General features: G+C 44.6%; 1 long non-coding RNA gene across 1 annotated transcript; it reads left to right on the top strand.

Annotated features, from left to right (window-relative positions):
- Nucleotides 1–937: 937 nt before the first annotated feature.
- On the top strand, nucleotides 938–19,421 carry LOC148523509 (uncharacterized). The gene is made up of 3 exons (XR_015878452.1): nucleotides 938–1,021; nucleotides 19,249–19,301; nucleotides 19,390–19,421. It is a non-coding gene; the product is annotated as an uncharacterized LOC148523509 (long non-coding RNA).
- Nucleotides 19,422–24,079: the final 4,658 nt, after the last annotated feature.

The raw sequence follows: 24,079 nt of genomic DNA, 5'->3' as shown, positions 1-24,079 counted from the left end.
TCCGCATGCTGGTACTTGAAGAACCACAAGTACTAGCATGCAGGGCATTACGGGCCCGCTGGTACCTGTAGTTCCACAGTTAAAGAATACTTAAAAAAAAACACAGAACACACACACCGTGACAGTAAAAGTTTATTATAACATACATGCACACACACATGTATACTCACTATCACACATGCTCACCTAGTATCCCTGATGCCATCATGTCCCCTTGTCCAGTAGGGGACTAAAAAAAATATTTTCATATTGTGACAAGAATCACATAGACCGGGTAAAATCCATCAGTAGTTATTGCTCACCACAGGCAGGTATACAGGATATGGCAGCTTCACAGGCAAGATGTTACACAAAGTCTTCCAAACAGCAATATTTCTTCAGTGGACTCTCAGGTCCAGAATCCCTAACACTAGTCACCCCCGGGCCTATAAGCTGGGCGACTATCTCACCATCAGGCTCAGTTTCCCCAGTGTCTCTGCAGTTCTTAAACCAGCCTCACACAGGGGCCTATTCATTAAACCTAAAAATTCTCTGGAGATAATTAGCTTTAGAACTCTCATGGAGTTCTAGCTAATTATAGGTGGAATTCATCATTCCACCTCTCCATAAGTATCTATTCCGAAAAGCTGTCATTTTTGCGATGACAGCTTTTCGGGAAATAGATACTTTTCCCTGCCTACACTACCTTATCGCATCTGGAAACAGTGCTGCGCATGCGCTGTTACATCTGTAAAACCAGCGCATGCGCAGCACTGCCTACAGATGCGTTAAGTTTGTGTACCCCTCCCCCCCCCCGACTTACCTGTCTGCGCAGCAGCCTCCGGCTCCGTCCTGCAGGTCTGTCATGTGGTTTCCCAGCAGACCACATGACAGATTAGAAAAAAAAAAAAAACTTTTTTTTTTTTGTCTAAACTTTCTTGTGCTCTGCTGGAGAGCACACATGTCCGACCAGCCTCCGGAGCCTGAGGACGGAGCAGAGCGCTGGAGGGACTCGTCGGGGGACCTGCACACGCGGATACAGGTAAGTTTCACCTGCTATTCGCCACCTCACAGTGGCGAATAGTAACTGCATCAAATTCCGAAAATTGATAATTTTCGGAATTTGCTGAATACCACAATTTCCACATCCCCATACTAATGTACTAATGTACTAATGTATGGGGAGTGTGGAAATGAACGCAGGGGAACTTAGCAAGGAGATATCTGTGATATCTCCTGTGCTAAGTGGCTACATGAATACCAAAATAACGTTATTTAAGGAAAATGTCCTTAAAAATGTTATTTTAGTGTTGATGAATAGGCCCCATAGTCTGTAATCAGCTGCTTTCCAGATTCTGATTGAGGCAACACCTGAACTGGACATTGCACATTCCTAATGCCTTTGCTCTGCCAAACCTGGGAGATCTGCATTTTCCACATTTACCTCATGTGGAATTATAATGACCCAGTCACACTATGTACACACAGAAACATGCATGCATTTCATGGATATGTGCATGTTTTTGTGTTACTCTGACCTGCTTAGGATAAATTCGCTATCCTTAAGCTGATCTATTGTTCTTGCGAGTTCTCAGGCAGTAATATGTGTGAGTGAAGCACTCGCACGCTATTACATTGCCTGAGTTCTAGCTAGAGAATGGGAAAACATCTGGATGCGAGATGTTGTTTTGCGAGTTATAGTAAAGTAAAGCCCGCAAATTGTGAGCTTTACTATAGTCGTACCCTATTACATTTGTGAGTGAGTAAAAAATGCAAGTTTAGCACTAAATGTTACACAGTGCTTTGGCTATATACTCCTGGAATTACAGTAGCACTGTATTCATTCACAGGTGAACAACATATTGGCTTGTTTACACCCATACTTACCTACTTTTGAAAAGCATTTCAGGGAGATTGTGAAAGCAGCACCTATGAGTGTGCGGTACAGTGGGCGTGTACTGCTACATCTGAGAGGCGTGTCATAAAACTGACTTATATCCAAATGTAAATGAGCCCCAAAGCTGTTAGTAAGATCAACATGTTGTTGAAAACACACTGATACTTTTCAGGGTTTGTTCATGTATTGTGTTTTATAAGAGGTTTCATACAAGTGGCCCAGGAAACCTTTTATGAAAATGTATGTAGCCATAGGTATCATTGTGCCTTATAACCAACGCAGGGAAATGACACTGGTTATACAATTTGACTGTATTATATATCTCTGATTTTTTTTTCCCCCAATTATATAACAGCTACATAATGGGGTAAGGTGTAATCAGGGAGATTGTTAGGCTCTTCAGGTAGACAGGGAGATTGCTACTATTTCTGGGAGTCTCCTGGACAATCAGGGAGAGTTGGCAAGTATGTGTACACCTACTGTACTGCTCTCATGATATCATCAGTAAACTCTGGAGATGGTACACAGGAACATGTTCTGCAAAAACTCCCTAAGGCAGTGGTTCTCAAACTTGGGGCCTTATTCTGTTTGAGTCAGTTTCCGTGTGTTTTTGGCGGAAACTTTTCGCCTGTTTGACTTTTACCCTGTATTCACTTTGAAAGACTTTCTGCCTAGGCGGAAAGTAAATGCAATGTAATAGGCGGAAAAGTTTCGCCTATGAATGGGAGGCGGAAAAAAGTGCAGTATTGGAGTTTTGGGGTGCAACATTGCGGGAACCCCCGTGCAGCCTTCAGACAGTCCCCCAAAGGTAAACTGTGTCAAAAAATAAAAATATAAATACTTAAGGACACCCCAAAAAATTACTTTGAAAAAGGGGGTGAAAACTTAAAAACTAGCAAACTTTACTCTGGGGGGGGGGTCCCCAAGTATGCCCCAAGTGTTTTTTTCATTGTAGGTGCTTGCGGCAGGTGGATTTTTCATGATTTTTCAACTTCACTTTAGCAACTTTTAAATATGCTGGCCCCCATTTTTAAGTACCCCAAATTTGCTGGGATATTTAACAGCTATTGAGCCGTTTAAAATCACCAAATACCTTCAGCAAGCCAAATCGGGGGGTACCATAACTAACCCCCCTGTCAGAGCATCTTTTGGGGGGTGTCAGGCTGATTTCCCCCAAAATGATAGTACTTTCCTCCTGTTTCCGTTTCGCCGGGTCCCGTTTTCGCGTACTTCCGTATTGAATACGGGATAAAGCAGGGACGACCCGATACTTTTCCACCTACAGAACAGGCAAAGTAAGCGGAAAGTCCGGGCCGCGAAAAAGTATCAGGGCTCGGCTCATATTGAATACGGCTCTTGGTCCTCAGGACCCCACAGGTTATGTTTTCTAGGTCACCCAGCAGGTGCACAGGTGTATTTATTACTTCCTGACACAAATTCAAAGATCAACAGATGGAGATAATTATTTAAGTTGTGATTCTGTGAGAAGACCTGGAAAACATGCACTGTTTGGGGTCCTGAGGACCGAGTTTGAGAACCTGTGCCATAAGGCATTCTTCCGCAGCTTACACAGGGCCTAATTCAGCAAGGATCGCTATTGCAATTGCATACACAGACGGACGATTATTGCGTACTGCGCATGCATCTCAGTGAGCGTGTGCGAATACTTCACTGCAATCGCACTGCGAACAGGCAGCGCAATCGCAGGGTGACTGACAGGCAGAGAGCGTTTTATTGGCCAATACGATGGCATACGCAGCTTGAGTGCTCACTGCGTACAGGAAAGTTAGCAATTTATAAGTGAGGTCTGACCTGCTGTAAATGTGCAAGTGGCTCCTATGTACTTTGATGTTACCGATGTTTTGTCTGGTTTGCAGGGTATTACGGATGTGCGAGAGGGGAAGTGGGCGCCTGCATGTTGTCCATGCGGGTGCTTTACGATTGCAATTATTAGCATACTTTTCACAGCAGACCTGCGCACGTGAATGCAGCCGCAATCACATCAGCGATCCTTGTTGAATCAGGCCCACATTGCGTACCAGAGCAGGATTTAGACCTCATGGGGCCCTAGGCAAGATACTGGATTTGGGGCCCCCTCTCAAACAGTCCATAGCACTATACTTTCATTCCTAATTCATACCGCTGTACAGCACCCTGGTGCGCCACGGCCTTGAAATGTCGGCTATGTATGTATGAATACACTTGATTTTTGCTAAGCTTTTTGGAGTTTGGCCCCATTGATTGCCCCTTCTATAGCTCTCTCTGCCAGTTCATATCACACTGACTCACTGCTCTGTCACAGCAATCACTCACTATGCACACTGACTCCCTCCCAGCTCACTTGTTTCCCCCCCCATAGCACATCAACCCCCCCCATAGCACACACTGACCCAGTTAGTGCCCACCTAATAGCACCACATACTACCCCCTTCACTGCCTCCTCACAGCACCACATACTGCCCCCTAACAGCACCACGTACTGCCCCCTCACAGCACCACGTACTGCCCCCTCACAGAACCACATACTGCCACCTCACAGCACCACGTACTGCCACCTTCACTTCCTGTCTCACAGCACAGAACCCCTCTCCCCTCTCAGCAGCCCTTTCCCCTCACAGCACCCCCTCTCTACTCACAGCACGGACCCCTTTCGCCTCACAGAATCGCTCTCCCCTCATAGCACAGACTCCACTCAGCACAGACCCTCAGCATCCCTCTCTCCTCGCGTGATGACATCACGTCGCATAACTGAGCAGGGCCGCCTCCTGAAAGCGCAGGGAGAGTTGGTCCAAGTGACTGACTCACTGGCCCTCTACACATACCCTATCTAATTATAGAACCAGGCCAGGCCTACAACTCTGCCTCCTCCCTCCTCCTCCTGTGCTGCTGCTATCAGACTCAGAGCTGGATTAAGGGGGCACTTAAGACAGGGGGCCCTAAAGTCCAAAATTAAAATCATAGTGTCATCAAGCACTATAGAGAGAATTACGGTATAATTAGTTGGTGAATATTAATATTATATATAGCATATAGGTATCCTGTAGAAAGGAAGGGACTGCACTCCACAGACTTTTAAAATAGTTTAAATCTGTACTAATAGATACCGATATTTCAAGACCTCTATGGGTCTTTTCCTCAGGGTACAGATTTACACTAATTTAAAAGTATGTGGAGTGATGCTTCTTTCTATCTACAGGAAACCTACATGCTTCTACTAAAGTAGGAGGGCCCCCCGGCATACTGTTTCTTTTCCAGAGTGCCAAGCTTTACATTGGCCGGGATGCACTAAATGGCAAATATGGAAAAACCCCATAAACAGGGGTTTTACTGCATTTTCCATATGTACTAAGCACCTCGTTCCAGTGGGTAATGCCACCTCCAGGTGGCATTACCCAATAGAAGCCTATGGGCTTCTTACTGGGACGCTTACCCTGATAGGGATCCGATCGGATCCTTTCCATCACCCTCTGCACAGGGTTGCCTACCCTCCCGATTCGGGCGGGAGCCTCCTGATAAACGGGTGCAGCTCCCGCCCCCCCGGAAAGGCAGGCAAGCCTCCCGCCTGCCGCCGATCCCCCTCCCCATTACTTGATAAACCCCCGCAGCAAGGGGGCCGCTGACGCGATTTGCGTCATTTTGGCCCCGCCCCCTGCTTCGCAATGCCTTTTTCCTGCATTGTGTAGTGGGGGCGGGGCTAAAGTGGCGCGATCGCGTGGCCCGCCCCCTGTCACGCCCGCAAATCGACCTCTGTTCGTTTGGACCGCCCCCTTTTGCCGGCCACGCCCCCTGTTCTGCCGATCTGGCTGCTCCCTCCCGTAAGGAGCAGCCAGATTGTCGGCAAGTATGCCTCTGCATCCTTCTGCGCATGCGCAGAGAGACACCAGAGGGACTTCTGGGCATTAAACCTGGAAGTCCCTCTGTCCAGGGGCATCGCAAAGGACACCTCTTATCAGGAGAGCTGTCCTTTGCGATGTAAATAAACTTTCTAGGTACATACCATGATAATCAACTGCGGTATGTACCCGAAGAGAGGCGGGATGTACCGCATCACGGATGCGTTGCTTAGTACTGTACATCCCACCTATAGAGAGAGAGCACACATGTTCTTCAGAGTGTAGCCGTTATTTTCACCTGATCATATAATATATATATATATATCTTTACATACACATATATATATAATATATAAATCCAGTATATGTATATATTATATATATATATATATACACACACACAATTTATATATATATATATATATATATATATATACACATAAAAGATATAGAGATATATATATATATATATATATATATACACACACACACAATATAGTAACGCCAGCACTGCACAGTAAAGGTAATACTTGCCTGGGTGCCCTCTTAATGGTTAAAAAAACAAGAATACAAGTAGAACAACAGCGGCACTCACAGGACTGAAAATAAATAAGACTCACGACTCCAAAAGGGTCTGCGTTCAACGTTTCGTTCGGTGTAACTTTTAGTTTAGTTTAGTTGTGAGTCTTATTTATTTGCAGTGCTGTGAGTGCCGCTGTTCCACTTTATGTGTGTCTGTGTGTGTGTATATATATATATATATATATATATATATACATACGACACACATACATTATGTAACTATATATATATATATATATATATATAGACACACATACATATTTGTACACACACATATATATATATTATATATATATACATACATACACATACATATATGTACACAGTACACACACACACATATATATATATATATATATATACACATACATATATATATACATACATATGTACACACACATATATATTTATATATACACATGTAGGATGTACGGCTGCTACCGGGGTGGTTGGCAGCGCCTGCGCTGCGGACTGCGGGATCTAATATGCGGCGGGGGCCTGGGAAGACTTGCCCCTAGTGAACCCCCTCCCTTAATACTGATCAGACTGCCTCCTGGTGCGGTGCGCTCAAAACGCTGCTCTGCAGGATCTGTGTAGGGCTGGATTACCAGGGGGGGTCCGGCTAAGGGCCCTGTGTGACCCGCCGGGCCCTAGTCGGCCGCCTAGGTTGCCTAGCGGTAAATCCGGCCCTGGTGCGTACCCCCCCAACTCGGGACACTGCTGCCTGTGTGTGGGACAGCGGGAAAGTCCCAGAATAACGGGACTTTGGGAGGTATTCCCTAAGGGGTATGTGATTAATGGATGAGGTGTGAGGCACTGGCGCATCTATAATTGCTGCAGGGTGTGAAAAAAGCCATGTAAGATCTGGTAGTGAAAGAGAGTGCCTATATGTGTGCGCTGTGTCTTGTTTCCCAATGGATCCCACTGTACATTTGTGAAAAGAAGCATATCATCATTATATAGGTATTCATGCAATGACAGGAGGGTTTTCGTCCTTCATTAGCAAATCATTTTTTTGGCAGCATATTGGCATAAACTTATTTATTTTATGGCTTTAGATTTAAGTAAATTGGCAGAAAAAGACAAAAAAAAATGGGTAGACAATGTTCCTCCTGCATCCATGCAGCAATTGATCACATAACAGTAATCTAATACTAGCAGATATACCAACCAGCAATAGATCACTAACTTCATTGTTAGCTAGATGGGAGAGCTGTACACTGTGCAAGATGTAAACGTCCACTCCCGACAACAAAGCAAATTTTTCTCATGTAAAAGCCACAAATATTGTGCTCAATCTTTTTAATTTGGGACATGAAAAAAGTCAAGCATTTCACACTTTGGAAAAACCAATAATACATGATTTGGTTCCCTCTGCTGGAGGAAGACCCCATCTGCATGCAGGTATAGTATTTACAGCTCTTTTATTGACCTATTCATCATCACTTCATTTTTACAAAAGCTGGTGAAAATGCACAGTTTCTCCTGCAATTGTAAAAATTAAGTTATCGGGCCATTCATCACTATGGTAAAGCAGGAGATATCACAGATATCTCCTACTTACCTTCCTCTGGCAGAATGGCCCGCTGTCCCCATACACTAGTATCACAGATATCTCCTACTTACCTTCGTCTGGCAGAATGGCCTGCTGTCCCCATACACTAGTATCACAGATATCTCCTACTTACCTTCCTCTGGCAGAATGGTCCGCTGTCCCTATACACTAGTATCACAGATATCTCCTACTTACTTTCCTCTGGCAGAATGGCCCGCTGTCCCCATACACTAGTATCACAGATATCTCCTACTTACCTTCCTCTGGCGGAATGGCCCGCTGTCCCCATACACTAGGGGCAGAATTCATCAAGCTCCGAAAACATATTTTTGGAGCTTGAGTGCGTGAGCATTCGCCAATCTGAAGATGAAGAATGCTCCCAATATCCGCTCCTTCCCTATGGGAAGGGGTCCCGGGTCGCGAAGAGGGATCCTTTCGGATCCCTCCGCCTCTGTCCGGCTCCTTCCACTGGGCGTTGGGGCTCTTGTGCACATGTGTGACCTGTAGGTCGCACATGCGCACTCCCAGCACTGCTCCGAAAAGGAGCAGTGAAAAGATTTGCTGCTCCGAAAAGGAGCAGTGAAGCCGCTCGCAGGGACAGCTGATTTCGCATCAGCTGTCACCGCGCTGGAGCAATGATGAATTGATCCGGAATCCGCGGTAAGAATTTGGGTCCGAACGGATCCCGATAATTAACATCATGTATAGGCCCCTTAAAGACTAATTCCACCTTTTTATGAATATTGATTATAAAATGTGGTCTGGGGTTTATTTTTAATAATAAAAATTGTTAAAATCAGGAATTTTTTAAATTATATTTTCACCCAGTGTCATCAACATTAATGACTTCAAGACAAAGGATAAAATAGTGGTCCAGATGAATTTGGTGGGAGCCTGGAGATTTCCCTCAGTCGGCAACCGCCCCCTGCATTCTGCCACTTCCCTGTTGTAGGTAGGGCTATTCACTATAAATGACATCATCGCAGCCCTGCCCCTGTAATGTAATCATACTTACCTACTCTCCGGAAAGTTGCGGGAGGCTCACGAATTTTCGGAGAGTCCCCCCGCACAAATATCCGGATCTCTTGCATCCCGCCCATTACCTAGTGAAGGGGGTAGCATGGGGAGATGATTGCGGGAATCGTGGCTCCGAATGGAGGCAGCAGGGCTAAATGACTAGAAATCAGGGCCTAATGACATAGTAACCCTGCCCCGCCCCCAAAGTGGTCTGCTGTGCCTGCTCTCCAGGCATCTCCCGGGGAGCAGATAATAAATGTCAGCAAGTATGGATGTAATATTGCATTTTGGGGTATATTCACTAAGCCTTGGAGAGAGATAAAGTGGATGGAGATAATGGGCCTGATTCTGACCCACTCGCGAGCGCTCGTAAGCGGGTCGATGGTGCCCAAGTGCGCATGCGCACGACGGAGGCGGCTCCATCGTGCGCATGCGCGAGACCCGAATAACGACGGCCAAGCCGTCATTAAGGGTCTCACGCCAAAGGGGGCATGCTGTCGATGGTGATTGACAGCACACCCCCTTTGGTGGGTGTGCCGGGGGCATGGCTGCCCAGACGGAGGCGTTCCCATGGGAACGCCTACCGTCTGGGGCCGGCTCCACTGACATCACTAGTGATGTCAGTGGGAGTGCTTTTGGCTCTGATAGAGCCAAAAGCACTCCTGGGCTTGCGGCAGCGAGACCCTACTGCATGGTCTCGTCGCAAGCCCGATGGTCTTGACCATCGCGACCATCATTTTGGCCGCTCGCTATAGCTGTAGGTGGTCACCCATAGCTATGCGAGCGGCCAGGAGGCCGCTCCAAAAAGGAGCAGGGACGGCCCTGATTCAGAGCGAGCGCTCTGTCAGAGCGTCCGGCTCTGAATCAGGGCCAAAGTACCAATCAGCTCCTGTAATTTTTCCAACACAGCCTGTAAAGTGACAGGAGCTGGTTGGTACTTTATCTCCATCCACTGTATCTCTCTCCAATGCTTAGTGAATAGACCCCTTAAATCGGTAAAGCACAGTCTGGAAGCCTATCAATGTTGTACCCAGAGGAAAAGATAGTTTAAAACGCTCCTTCCAAGAGTATCTCTGCCTCCTTCATTTGTCCTGACTGTTCTTCTGAAGCTCCTAGGGCCTAGGTTCTTGACAATGCTTCAGTTCTACTTGCAGTCACCAATGGAGAATCCTGTTCCTGTAAAATTTCTTAACCTTGCCAAACTGAAAATGATGCTGAATGTACCAGTGTACATGTTTCTGCTCAGCAGCCTGCTGGTATTATAGCACAGCCCCTGAATTTACACCCATTGGCTCAAACTTGTCAAATTTGAACCAATCACCTTAGAGAAGAAATGGGCCCTAATGTAAGAAGAACTATACTCTGAATACTGAAATTGCAGAGACTATTCAGTACGAACTATTCTGGACTCTTGTATTTGGGAAGGAGAGACACAATACCTGTTTCCCTGGAAGGGTTCACCAGAAGAAGAAAATTTGTGCAAACCTGTCTGGGTCATTGATCCTTCTATTGTGAACAACTTCCATTATTGTACGCTGACAAACCAGGACCTGATGGCGTCTGGAAGCAGATTGTGAAGAGAGAAGTATCATGATTTCATAAAGAAAAATACCTGTAGGACTTGATGAGGTCCTGTGAAGTTTGTACCAGTGATCCTATCAGATGAGGTATGATGGTGTTAATCTAGGTTTATGCTCAGAAATACGTACCATCATGCCTGCTCCCCTACCACTTCTTGGCCATAGCCAATCACATGCAATCATCTGGGAGTAAATAAGACTGGAGGACTGGCTTTATTCCAGACCTTGCCCATGGGTTCTACCTTGGCTATCAGCAAAAATATTGTCTACTTACCTTTGTACTGAGCTTTTGTCTTTGTTTCTAATTCTGGTTTTGCTTGACCCCTCAGCTACCAGCAACTAGCATTCAACCCCTTAAATCACATTTCTATAGCCTGTGAACTGTATACACAGTTTGGCTTCTAAGATCAAGAAGCAGAGCACCCTGGATTCTATGAGCTTTTCCAGATAAGACAAACAGAGTGATTGAATGAGAACGAAGTGGGTTAAACCTCAAGTCTGGGGGTTGGCTTGGGTAACACCATGTGACCTAATTGCCCTATTAAGATAGGTGTGTATGTTTTAGCTTTGTATGTGAGGCTGTGTGGGCTGAGACAAAGCCTCTTTTGTTCCTGTCTCCCCACCATCCCTCCCTATGTGTCTTCAGTGGGATTTTTTGTAGTTAGCTGTTTTCTGTGGCGGGAAAGAACGGCAGATCCCCACTTAGGGTGCAAATCTCTTTCAGTTTGTAGTATTATTGTCTTTGAGTGCGCTCACCTTCGTTGACTGGTTAGATCGCTGGGTCACCCTGCTGGGGATAGCGTCATCACCCTTCCGGGTGGGTAGTCATGTTAGAAGGTTGCGTGGATACCTTTTTGTTGACAGTTGTTTAGTTATTGGTTGCTCTGCACCTTGGGCGGTGTCCGCTTGGTATGCATGTCTGTGTGCTGCATGTCTGGAGTAAACCGAATGTTGCCGTCCTTTCTTTGCCACCATACTTTCGATCAGTTAGATTAAATTAATATTCATTAGATAATTGTAATAAATTGCTAATTAATCTGCCAAATCTCATGTCTCCGAGTCTTTATTTCATATAATTTATTAAGGTGTCTTATTACATGGTGTTACACAAGGCACCCCTCTGACGATAGAAGGGCCAGAGTTCTTAGGGCTTAATCCAAGTAGGTGCGAAGGGGGTTGCCATTGCAACGCCGTAGAAACACCAGCAACGGCACCACATTTGCCACCCTCGCGGTCCGATCTCACTCCGGACTCATACTTTTTTGTATGCAGCCCTATGGGACTGCAAACAAAAATCTGCGAATCTGCCAGTAACGTAAGTGCGGCATATAGCCTCACTTACTCGAGCCACAAGTGACACACACCTTTGTAACAGGATTGAGCCACCTTTCATGCTGACTTACATAAAGGAATTTTGTTCAGAAGTCACAGATATTGAGAATAGGATTGATGTGCTTGAACATAAAACTGATTATATGTGGGGCGTGGCTATGGTAGGCTTGTAAGCATAGCAGTTTGTGAGCTCTCCAGTGCATCTCTCCTGATCACATCCTTGGTGCTTCCCCAGGGTACCTTGCTTCTCGGACGTGATCCCCTTAATGTTAGGGACGCCAGTATAGAGGAGCCTTGACGATGGCCTGGTGCTTATTCATATATTTGCAAATGTATGTAACTAATAACTCTGAATCTCTATTATCATGTAGGATTTAAGTATTTTTTGTTGATAGTGCTGCAGTGAGCTGCAGGGAATCTTTTTTTTTATTATTTCTGTGGTTCGGTGTAAACCCCACCCTTTACACGCACCTGTGTAATTTCATTAAGCTGATATGAGCAACCACCATACTTTTTGTTTGCAATCTTGAGGCATGAAGGGAGCCAGCATTGGGAGGATGTGCTGGTCCTTATACTGCCATGTGGAGGTTTCTGGGGTACCTCCAAGGTGAGTCAGCTCTCAGCTTATACATGTGCTGTTATTATGCAGTACACTAATTTGTAATTATATGACCTAGAGTGGGTGCTTATTATTATGTAGCAATAATTATTTTGGGGTGAGCATTTGGGAGCGGGGAACCCGGAGTTGTTCTGGCTGGACCTTTTTCAGGGCATCACCACTTAATTCACATAGATATTTTTTTATCACTTTTCTAATTGTTTATTATTTATGTAATTGTAATTCTTTCTCATTTAATTTCTTATTGATTTATCTTTACATATCTATTCTTTACACTTCACTATCACCTTTTTTCCCCTTTTCGTGTCATGCCCTGGGGATGGTCCTTGGCTGCATTTTTTGGGGTACCTTGCTTCTCGGACGTGAACCCCTTAATGTTAGGGACGCCAGTATTCATATATTTGCAAATGTATGTAACTAATACCTCAATCTCTATTATCATGTAGGATTTAAGTGTTTTTTGTTGATATTGCTGCAGTGAGCTGGACGGAATCTTTTTTTTTTTTCTGTGGTTCGGTGTAAACCCTATCCTTTACAAGCTGTATAATGTCATTAAGCTGATATGAGCGACCACCATACTTTTTGTTTTCAGGGCAAACACAGCAATCAGTGACTACCTGAAGGTACAGTAACGACGGAGACACCCTTTTCGGCAGGCTTTGGCTACTGGGCAGTTTTCTGTGAATCTTAATTTCCAGCCGGGCCTGTGACTGTAGCGCTCCACATGGGATGCCAGCCGACTCCGGAGTTCAGTGAGGCGTAGCTAAGCATACCGCCGGCTGCTCCTGAGCTGTGCTCCGGTACTTACCTTTCAGGGGTCATCTGGTCTGGCTCTGCTGCTTGCTCTGATGGTCACAATCCAGATCTCAAGTCATTTCTGCATTACCTGATAGCCGCCATCACGGTTGTCAGGGATTAGCTTGCTACAGCAGCCAGAGCTTTTTCATCATTGTCTGCTGCAGTCCCAAATGCCCTTCACCAAGGGTAAAACCTATCATGCTGCAGCAGCAAAACTAAATCCGTATGTCTGTTGCTCCACCCCACAACCTCCGCCTGTACAATCAGGCGAGCTGGTCCGTCCCGACATACCCACTTACTGCAGGTACATTGGTACTATTAGAATCATCCGAGACTATCTTGCAACGTGTGCTGGATGCAGTTACAGCCAGTGAAAAATGGTTTGCCAGTAAAATTGGAGAAGTACAGTCTGATTTGTCTATTATTCATCATGACCTGAAGCGCGTCTGCGAATGGGTGGATGAGGTGGAAGCACGCACTTCTGCATTAGAGGAGTCGGTATCCCCATTGAAAATGAGAGTGGATATGCTGGACTCTCAGATGGCTTCTGTACATCGGAAATGGTCAGATATGGAGGGCTGTCTTAGACGAAACAATGGGGCAACGATTTGTGGGGCTGCCAGAGAAACAAGATGGTTCACGTCTTGAGGAATTCTTGAAGTGGCATCTGGATACGTATGTTAAATAGGCTTTTACTTACCACTTCGTGGTGCAGCAGGCTTACCATATACCAACCAGAGCACTGCACGTAACTTTATAGCTAAGTTTCTTCATTATCAGGATGCTGTGCCACATCTGGCCCGTACCAAAGGCCCCCTTGAACATAATGGTTCCCAGATATCAGTGTTCTCGGATATCACCATGGAGGTTCAAAATAAGAGGGCTCTGTTTATACCTATCGAACGGCGCTTACGTAACCTTAATCTTCCCTACACTATGATGTTTCCCTCAAAGCTGCAGGTTGTTGCCGACGGCGAAACTAAAAATTCTACTTTAGCCCAAGAGAGGCTGCACTGTGGCTGGACCGCCGTCTGCCGACCAGAAGTCAACTGGCAAACGACTAACTTTTGTGTGCCTCCTGACTTCCCATGGTGCACGTAATAATTTTGCCTGTGTTTTCATTGTGACCTAACTTCAAAGTTTGGTTTCTATTTGTCAATGATGATTAGCAGCAGTTTTCAAACTGCAATGCTTTGTTCATGTGTTAATATTGTTGTGCTGCTATTTACAATGTTTGCCTGGTGGCACATTATTTTTTTTTATTACCACATATTGCATATAGTGAATTTCCCCTTCCAGCACCTGTCTCCCACTTTTTTGTGTGTAAATATTGTATTTTTGCCTGGGGATTACAACACTGGAGGCTCCCTATGTCTAGGGGTCACTTTGCTTCACCTAATTGATGCAGTAGGTTATTTTTTGATTCATCTTGTAAATTAGTATTTGGGATAGGTGCGGGCTTAAGTATGCCACAGTTGGGGTTAGGTATACAGGTTGGGGGGTTTAAAAGGTTGTTAGTGTTTTAAGTCATGTTTTCAGTATGTTTTACAGGTATGTGCTTTTTTTTGGCCTAGGGGCCCATTTATTTGCAATATGGTCTGGGCATGATATTACGGCCCATGATCTCATTGCAAGATGTGATCATAGAGCTAGAATGTATTATCTGGTACCCGCAGGGTCAGGGGCTCCGAAAGAAACCGGTCCCTGTGACGTGCCCAGAGTGCTGCTGGGGCTACTGCACATGTACAGCCACCATAGCCAGGGAGGCCTCGGCCCGGCTAATTATACAAAGTGTAGCCCATAGGCTACAACAGGCTAACGCCATCTTCAGAGGGCAATAGCTGTGGGGGCCAATCTCCGGAATGCAAAGCATTCTGGAAGCTGGTAAATCTGGCAGCATAGAGAGCTATGGGGGCTGCAGCTGCAGTCGGGAATGGAGAGATCGCAGCAGGTATCGGGGATATCTGCTGCACTCCCTCCTTCATACATGAGGGGGATACTAACTATTTGAGGTTACCCCCAAAAAAACTGTTTTCGGGGAAAAAGTCACAAATATTGAATGATAAATGGGCCCCCCTATTCTTTAAATTTGGGAAAGATTTCTATTTTCTGTGTTGTTTTATTTTCCTGCTTTTTATATGATGCTAAGTGGTCAATGGATGTGTGTATATTTTGGTGCTACGGGGACTGTTGGACCTAGTTGGTTCTCCATTTGTGCTTGTACCTGATGTCTGCTGCTAAGCTCACCGTCCTCTCATGGAATGTGAGAGGGATTAATGACAAAATTAAGAGATTACTGGTCCTTAGGCAATTTAGGAGATATGGCTCAGATATTATATGTCTCACAGACCCATTTGGTGGGGGGGAAGTTACTCTCCATTAAGAAACCGTGGATTGGCTGGGCATATCATGCCTCTCATACATTAGCCACTAGAGGGGTATCTATATCTAGACCCGTAATAACAGATTGAAGGGACTCCATTTCGAACATGAATACTTTCAAGTAGGGATTGAGATCCCTCAAATTCAGAATAGGTCTGACCGAGCCGTCAAACCAACAAACTGGAGTGGAATCCTTGTTTGATCTGATGCCTGGGAACTTGGACCAACACTCGAGCGGTCAGAAGCTTGTCTATTACTCCACTCCTGTCATTGGAAACTGGCAAACCTGTGGTGAAAAACCGCTTGAAGACCCAGAGGCAAGCTCCCACCCTGGGGTCCCCCATGTGAGAGGGAAACCCGTCATGCACTGGGTTTGGTGGTGGACTTAATGTCCTGTTGAGCAGAGGGTGCTACGGTTCTGCCACGACCTCTGGACCCACGAGAAATTGTAGGTCCTCCTCTGGAGCGGCCCCTGAATCGTCCCGGGGCACGAAAGGATCGAAACGAAGGTCTAGAATAGGGCTTTCTAGGAGGCGGGGCGGCAGATGGAAGCTAAGTAGATTTACCTCCAGTACCCTGGGAAATCTCTCTTTGATTCCACATCCACCTGCCACTGTCGCAGCCAAAGCGCTCTGCGAGCTGATACCGCCAGGGCTGAGGACGAAGTGTCACACCTGCTGCAGTATATATGGACTTTAGGGTGTTCTCCAACCTCCTGACCGATGTTGTGCGGTCTGTGATCACCGATGTCACTCTCGAAATTGCACCCCAGAATGCCGTGCGATTTAGGGATAGAGAAGCAGTTCCAGCGGGGTCCAGGTTATTCCATACCCTCATTGGAACTGCTTCTCTATCCTTAAATGAACTGAGTGGTACCGGTAACTAGATCTGTGCATCTTGCATTTATTACATTTCTCCAGTGACAGAGCTTTCCATTATTTAATATTTGATTCCGGTGGACTAATTATTTTCCACATACAATTAAGTGCTGATATCACTTTTGTATTATGTTATGTTTTATAATGTGCAATATTACACATCTTTGTTTTTTATTGTAGCCTATTAAATTGTATATTTTTATATCTAATTTATTCACCCGATTCTTCTTATATTATTTATACCAATTGGAACATAGATATATGCACTTAATGTGTCGCTATTTATTCCTCCTTTCTAGGTTGAGTTACCAGAACTGCCTGCTAAGCAATTGGGTCTAACCTGTTGCAGGTCTAAATGGGGTGACGTTCCATTTTCAGTGAATGATGTATGTAGTGGATGTTATAATGATAAAGAGGCTCTGTAAGGTGGCATAATCTTAACTGGACACTGTAAAGTAATATAATATGAACTGGGTGGCACTTTCATTTTACATAATATGAATTGGGGCACTGTAATATGGCACAATATGAACTGGAGGCACTATAGTATGGCATATTATGAACAGGGGATACTGTAATGTGGCATAATGTGAACTGGGGGGCACTGTAATGTGGCATTGTATGAACTGGGGCACCGTGATGCAGTTTTCAGGGGGTATTTCCGCATTTTACATATGTAACGCCATCTTCAGGTGGCGTCACCCAGTAAAAGCCTATGGGATTCTATTCGGGATGCTCCCCTGAGAGGGATGCAATTGGATCCCTCCCATCTCCCCCTGTGGCCTTCTGCGCATGCACGGAAGGACCCCAGAGGTCCTTCTGGGTGTCAAACACGGACGTCCCTCCATCCGGGGGCATCGCAAAGGACAGCTCTTATCGGGAGAGCTGTCCTTTGTGATATTCTAAGTGCATACCGCGGTAATCAACCACGGTATGTACCCGATGAGGCGGGATATACCGTACCGCGTTTGCGATGCTTAGTACATCCACCCCTCAATATAATATGAAATTGGGGGTACTGAAATGTTGCACTGTATGAACTGTGGGCACTAAAGTGTGGCATAATATTAAATGGTGACACTACAATGTGACATAATATGACCTGGATACACTAAAATGTGTCATTATGAACTGAGGACACTTCAATATGACATATGTACTGGATACATTGTATGGCATAATATGAATTGGGAGCACTGTGTGGCATAATGTGTACTGGCAGCACTACAATGTGGTTCATTGTGAACTAGAGCATTACTAAAGGAGCAAACATGACACTAGTATAGGACATAAAATAAACTAAAGCATTACTAAAGGACATAAAATGAACTCTTACACTACTATAGGGCTATGCCATAGTGAAGGGGGGGGTAATAGGGAGGTCATCTTTTGGCACTGGGAAGAGGGGTGGGTTCTGCACCACAAATACTTTTTTGGGCTAGGGGGCTAGAGTGACACATGTGGAGGGGGGCACTAATACAATGGGGGCTCATTGACACTAGGGGTGGGTGTGGGGGCTCTGCCAATGGAATTGCACAATGATGGCAAATTCACAATAGGTAGTAAAGTTACAGTAGCTGTAGATTCTTGCAGACGTTGTAAGTATGTTGTGCAAGTAACAGGGCTGAAGCAGATGGATATTCTAATGGGCCTGATTCAGTAGTACATGCAAGTGCACAGCGGAACGCAGATTGTTGATTATCGGGAATCTGCGTGTGCGCAGAACCCAATCTGCGAGTGTGCAGAATGGGGTCCTGCTAAGACGCACGCAAGCCCTTTAATCATACTTACCGACATCTGAGATTCCTTTCCTTGACACTCATTGACACTAGGGGTGGGTGTGGGGGCTCTGCCAATGGGATCTATTAATAGAAGGGGGTCAGAGGGGTGATAAAACTGGGGATTTTTTGCCACTCGGAGCTTGCACAGTCCAACGTACGCTAGTGCATAAGGTGAGGGATGAAACCTGCATTTGCATATTATTGCTGCTGCATGTATTAGCAACCACCTCTGAATCAGTCCCATTGTTTTCTATAGAGTCATGCTGCTGCTTGGGTGGTCTGCGACTGAGATCGCAGGACCCGTTCTGCACATGCGCAGAACGTGTCCTGTGCAGTGGCAGACCCTTCAACATCGGAGATGTGCGTTCATCCTTGGAAGAACGAACATCTCTAAATCAAGCCCACAATTCCAATGGCTTCTCTAATGCTCAGCTAACATTTTACAGGATTAATCAAGGATGAGCTCAGAGTTTGTCATTAGGACACTGGAGTAATGGCTACTGGGAGTGGGTCTTTGCTGTCATATATGAATATTAAATTATAAATAATTTCAAACTATAATAGTCCTTTGCAACATTAATGTGTTGACTAGACTTTCAAATAAAATTAATGAAATCTTGATGGAAAAAAATATTTCAAATACCAATAAATTTCTAAGTGGTTACAAGTTTTGCCCACTACTGCAGGGGTTGCCAAACTCTGCCATTACAGTCCAGGTTTTAAGGATAACCATGCTTGAACACAGGTGACTTAATTAGTACCTGAGTCAGTTTGATTTAACTATCTGGTCTCAAGCATGGATATCCTTAAAACATGGATTGTAATGGTGGATTTCGGGAAGCTCTGCACTAGTGTGTATATATAGTACATTACAACTATTTAACCCTGGCGTCAGTCAGGTTGGGTCATTATGACCCGGGCAGTTTTCACTTGTGTGTAGTATTTTGTAATGCGATGTTGCCAAACTTCTCAGTAGCTGGATTTAAGACCCCTCACATCTTGTTTTTCGCCACAGATTAGTTGACGTCTGACTGCGCAGGGAGATAGACGTGTGCAAACATCAAAACGGTAAATATGACCCAACCTTACAGTCGATGTTACAATTTTGAGCCAAATTAGTGTAGTGTTTATAGTTTATGTTTTTTGTTATTTATAGGTTTTTCTTCAAAATGGATCGGGAGAAACGTGAACGGCAATGTATTTTTATCTTTTTATAGGAATCTGATTCAGAACAAAGTGACCATTCGACAGAAAGTGAGGTAAATGAAGATCACGTTACTATACGCAGCCAGCAGAGTGACACAGAGCAGGAGGCTTCTGACAGCAATTATTATTATTATTATTTATTTCCTAAAGATCTCGTATTCACTTACACCAAAATGTAAAATTGTCAAAAAAGTTAACTTTTATCTAGTTTAATAACAGTTAGACTAAGGATGTCTATTTTTGTTAATTTCATAGTTTTTCATAATAGTAAAATAAAGTTACTAAGATGACTTCTAAGGTCTTTTATTTCACATAAATAACTTTGAGTCTTTTAACTAAAATATACCGATGGATTTACAAATCTTTGCAAAAAAATTAGAAATGTGGGGTTAAATATTTCAGGGTAAATTTTGACCCACCTGACTGCCGGTGTAACAATATTCTACCGTATGGACACCGGGTTAATACTCCTTATTGTAACAGACTTAGAGCCGTATTCAATTAGAGCGGACCCACGATACTTTTCTGCCTCCCAGACTTTTCGCCTACATCGCGTGTTTTGTAGGCGGAAAAGTATCGCGTGCCTGCCCGCTTTACCCCGTATTCAATTTGAAAGTACGCGATAACGGGACCCGCCGAACCTTGAACAGGCGGAAAGTACCGTCAGATTTGGGGAAATCAGCCTGACACCCCCCAAAAGATGATCTGACATGGGGGTTAGCAATGGTACCCCCCGATTTGGCTTGCTAAAGGTATTTGGTGTTTTTAAACGGGCTGAATAGCTGCTAAATAGCGTTTTTGTATATATGGTGCAGAATAGTATTCAGGAGGTTTTTTTGCTTAAAATAACTTATCCCAGCAAATTTTGGGTACTTGAAAATGGGGGTGAGCATATTTAAAAGTTGCTACAGTTAAGTTGAAAAAATCATGAAAAATCCACCTGCTGCAAGCACCTGCAATCAAAAAAACACTTGGGGCATACTTGGGGACCCCCCCAGAGTCAAGTTCGCTAGTTTTTAACTTTGTACCCCAACATTTTTTTTTTAACGCCCCCAAATTCAAAGTCATTTTTTGGGGTGTTAAGTGTTTTTTTTTTTTATTATTTTTTGACACAGTTTACCTTTGGGGGACTATCTGAAGGCTGCACGGGGGTTCCCGCAACGATGCACCCCAAAACCCCAATTCTGCACTTTTTTCCACCTCCTATTCATAGGCAAAACTTTTCCGCCTATTACATTGCATTTACTTTCCACCTAGGCAGAAAGTCTTTCAAATTAAATACAGAGTGAAGTCAAAACAGGCGAAAATGACGTCATCAGCGAAAAAGTATCGCGGATACAGACTTTTCGCCTCAAATTGAATAGGGGCCATGGTTTTGGGGACTAGTATTGGAAGCAGATGCACACAACCCCAGGGAGGGGTGCTTGAATCGATTCAATGGTGCAATAAAAGGAGTTGACGGTAGTCATGTCTCTCTTTGAAAAGATGAAATCCATCTATACGCATGTATTCTTCTGGGGCAGGCAGCAGTGGTTTCTGACCATTTCTTCTTGATTTACCCCAAAGTGCTTTTCTTGTTCTCCATGCATGTTCTGAAGGCAAAGTGCAACAGAAGTAAACTAATGCAAAACTGAGTCTGTTACAAAGCAGGAAATGCAGATGCTGGGATTAAATTGGAAGATTTTATTGCAAGATAACCAGGAAATAAACTGAAAAAGGTCACAAAAATTAGGTTAAAGTGCAGTTCAAAGGAGGGAACTTAATGGTTGGAAGACTGGTCAAGAAGCAGAAGTGAAGGATGAAGCTGTAGAAGAGATTAAAGAAACCAGACTTGAACACTGTTGGAGCCACAGGAAATGAGGTGTATATATGGGTAGCAAGAGTTTAGGATTGAATACTGGCTGCAAAGAATTACAGGAGTGGAGAATTGCACAATGATGGCAAATTCACAATAGGTAGTAAAGTTACAGTAGCTGTAGATTCTTGCAGACGTTGTAAGTATGTTGTGCAAGTAACAGGGCTGAAGCAGATGGATATTCTAATGGGCCTGATTCAGTAGTACATGCAAGTGCACAGCGGAACGCAGATTGTTGATTATCGGGAATCTGCGTGTGCGCAGAACCCAATCTGCGAGTGTGCAGAATGGGGTCCTGCTAAGACGCACGCAAGCCCTTTAATCATACTTACCGACATCTGAGATTCCTTTCCTTGGAGAAGAAGCAGGTGGGCGATGTTGGGGGCGGGGCGGATGGGTTGCATCATTAAGTCCCGCCCCCTTGCAGGATTTCATTGTGAACGCTGCATATTTAATTAGGGGGCAGGGCTAAATGACGCAATTCTCATTGAATCGCATCATAAGAACCCACCGCCTATGCACGGACCCGCAGATCCCCGGCAATATTCTCCCCATTTCATTAGGAAGTGGGCGGAATACGAGAGAAGTGCCTACACTTCCAGGGGGTTACCATAAAAATCGGGAGCCTCCCGCAGGTCCCGGGAGGGTAGACAAGTATGCCTTGAATGCCTCTGTCTGATTGACAGGCAGAGGCATTAAAGGGGCTGTGCGGGGGCGACCGGCATTCCTGGAAACAAGGTGTGTCTGCCCTGTTTTTCAGGAGTGGCCAGCCCAGGGACTGCGTGGACATACGCAGTCTGCTGGGCTCGCAACCTGGCCAGCCTGAGTAAGATTAGGCTTACTCAGCTGGCCGCCCGCCTGGCGCCATCCCCCTTTGCGACCATCGGCCACCGATGGTTGCAATGGTGATCCCAGCCTGCGACCATCTGGAATCGCAAATGCAGCAGGGGGTGTCATACACCTCCTGCTGCATTTGCATTATTGCAAGGCTCACAATTGCTAAGCTGCCTGAGTGCATATATCATATCCTGTATCTATAACCTGCGTGCAGCATTGCAATTGCAATCCTGGCTGAATCAGTCCCAATGTTTGTAAATAAACTGAAGGTAAGTCTGAAGCAGCTGGATATACTGGCAACGGTTGTAAATAAGATGTGGAGGTAACAAGGCTGAGGTAGTTTGATACCTATATATCTGTCTGTTATTTGTCTGTTATTACCCAGTTTTGTTCTATTAATGTTTACAATTGTAAAGCGCAATGGAATATGCTGCGCTATATAAGAAACTTAATAAATAAATAATCTGGCAATGACTGTAAACTGTGCATGTAACATGGTTATATAGCTGGTTATTATGACAAAGAGTTGCACGCTAATGCCATATCTCAGCTGCCAAGGAATGTATTGAGACTCCCACCTGCAGGATCATTCCATTATCGCAGAATGGCCACGTGAATGACGACAACCCAGAGCCACTTTCACTGCATACGTGATCACAGATACAGGCTGTAACATCCCCCAAAAATGGTCACGACATCCTGCATTATTTGCCACCACTCCTCGTTACCTCCCATAATCGCTCCCTGACTGTCATTCACACTGCGAGTAAAAAGTCGACGTGAGCGACTACAGTAATATATCCTGATGAATGTGTAGTGCGACTAAGGGTCATATTCAATTTGAAGCGAAAAGTCTGAGGTCGGACTTTTCACCATCATCGCCGTTTTTATTGGGCGCGTGCCTGCTTATCCCATATTCAATTAGGAATCAGCGAAAACGGACCCGGCGGAAAGGTAAGTATCAAAGTCCTGTCAATTTTGGGGAAATCAGCCTGTCACCCCCCCAAAAGATGTCCTGATATGGGGGATCACTGTGTACCCCCGATTTGGCCTGTTTAAGGTAATTGGGGTTTTTAAACAGCCGCGGCAGGTGCATAAATGCGTCTTTGAAGAAGTGGTGAAAAATAGCATTTATCTTTATTTTTATTTTTTTAAATAACTAGTCCCATCAAATCTGGGGTACATGAAAATGGGTGCAAGCATATTTTTAAGTCCCTAAAGTGATTTTTAAAAATTCTTCAAAAATCCACCTGCCGCAACCACCCTCATTCTAGAAAACACCTGCTGCATACTTGGCAATTTTGCTAGTTTTTAACTCTGTCCCCCAACTTTTTTTTTTTTCCCCCAAAACGGAACCACTTTCTTAGGGGTGTCCTATGCTAATTTTGAAATTTTTTTTTTTACACAGATGACTTTAAGGGGACATTCCAAAGGCTGCAGGGTACTTTGTTTTTTTTATTTCTGCACCCCTAAACCCCAATTCTGCACTTTTTTTCACCACCTATGCAGTGGTGAAAACTTATCCCCGTTTGTTTTAGAAAGACTTTTCGCACCTGTGAAAAGTCTTTGAAATTGAATAAGGGGATAAGTGAAAATGGCGAAAATTACGTCATCAGCGATAAATTATCGCCGATAACGGAGTTTTCGCTCCAAATTGAATATGGCCCTTAGAAACAATGCGCAGACTGACGATTATCACTCAACTGCGCAAACATCGGAATAGCGTACAATTCTGAATCAGGCCCAGTGCTTGTAAATAAAAATTCAGGTAACAGGTCTGCAGTGGGTGGAATCCTTGTCAATGCTTGTAAACAACATGTGCAGGTATCAATGCTATAGCCAGACACAACCAGGAAAACTAAGAGAAAAAGCAGAGTCTAAAAATAAGCCAAAGTCTGAGGTCCAGAAGGCCACAAGGTCAGGGTCAAGCTAAAGTTCAGGTATGCAA

The sequence above is a fragment of the Taudactylus pleione genome, unplaced genomic scaffold, assembly GCF_031769625.1.
Source record: "Taudactylus pleione unplaced genomic scaffold, aTauple2 ptg000130l, whole genome shotgun sequence".
Classification (NCBI taxonomy): domain Eukaryota; kingdom Metazoa; phylum Chordata; class Amphibia; order Anura; family Myobatrachidae; genus Taudactylus; species Taudactylus pleione.
Note: the sequence above shows the minus strand (reverse complement) of the source record. Positions and strands in the feature narration are given on the sequence as shown.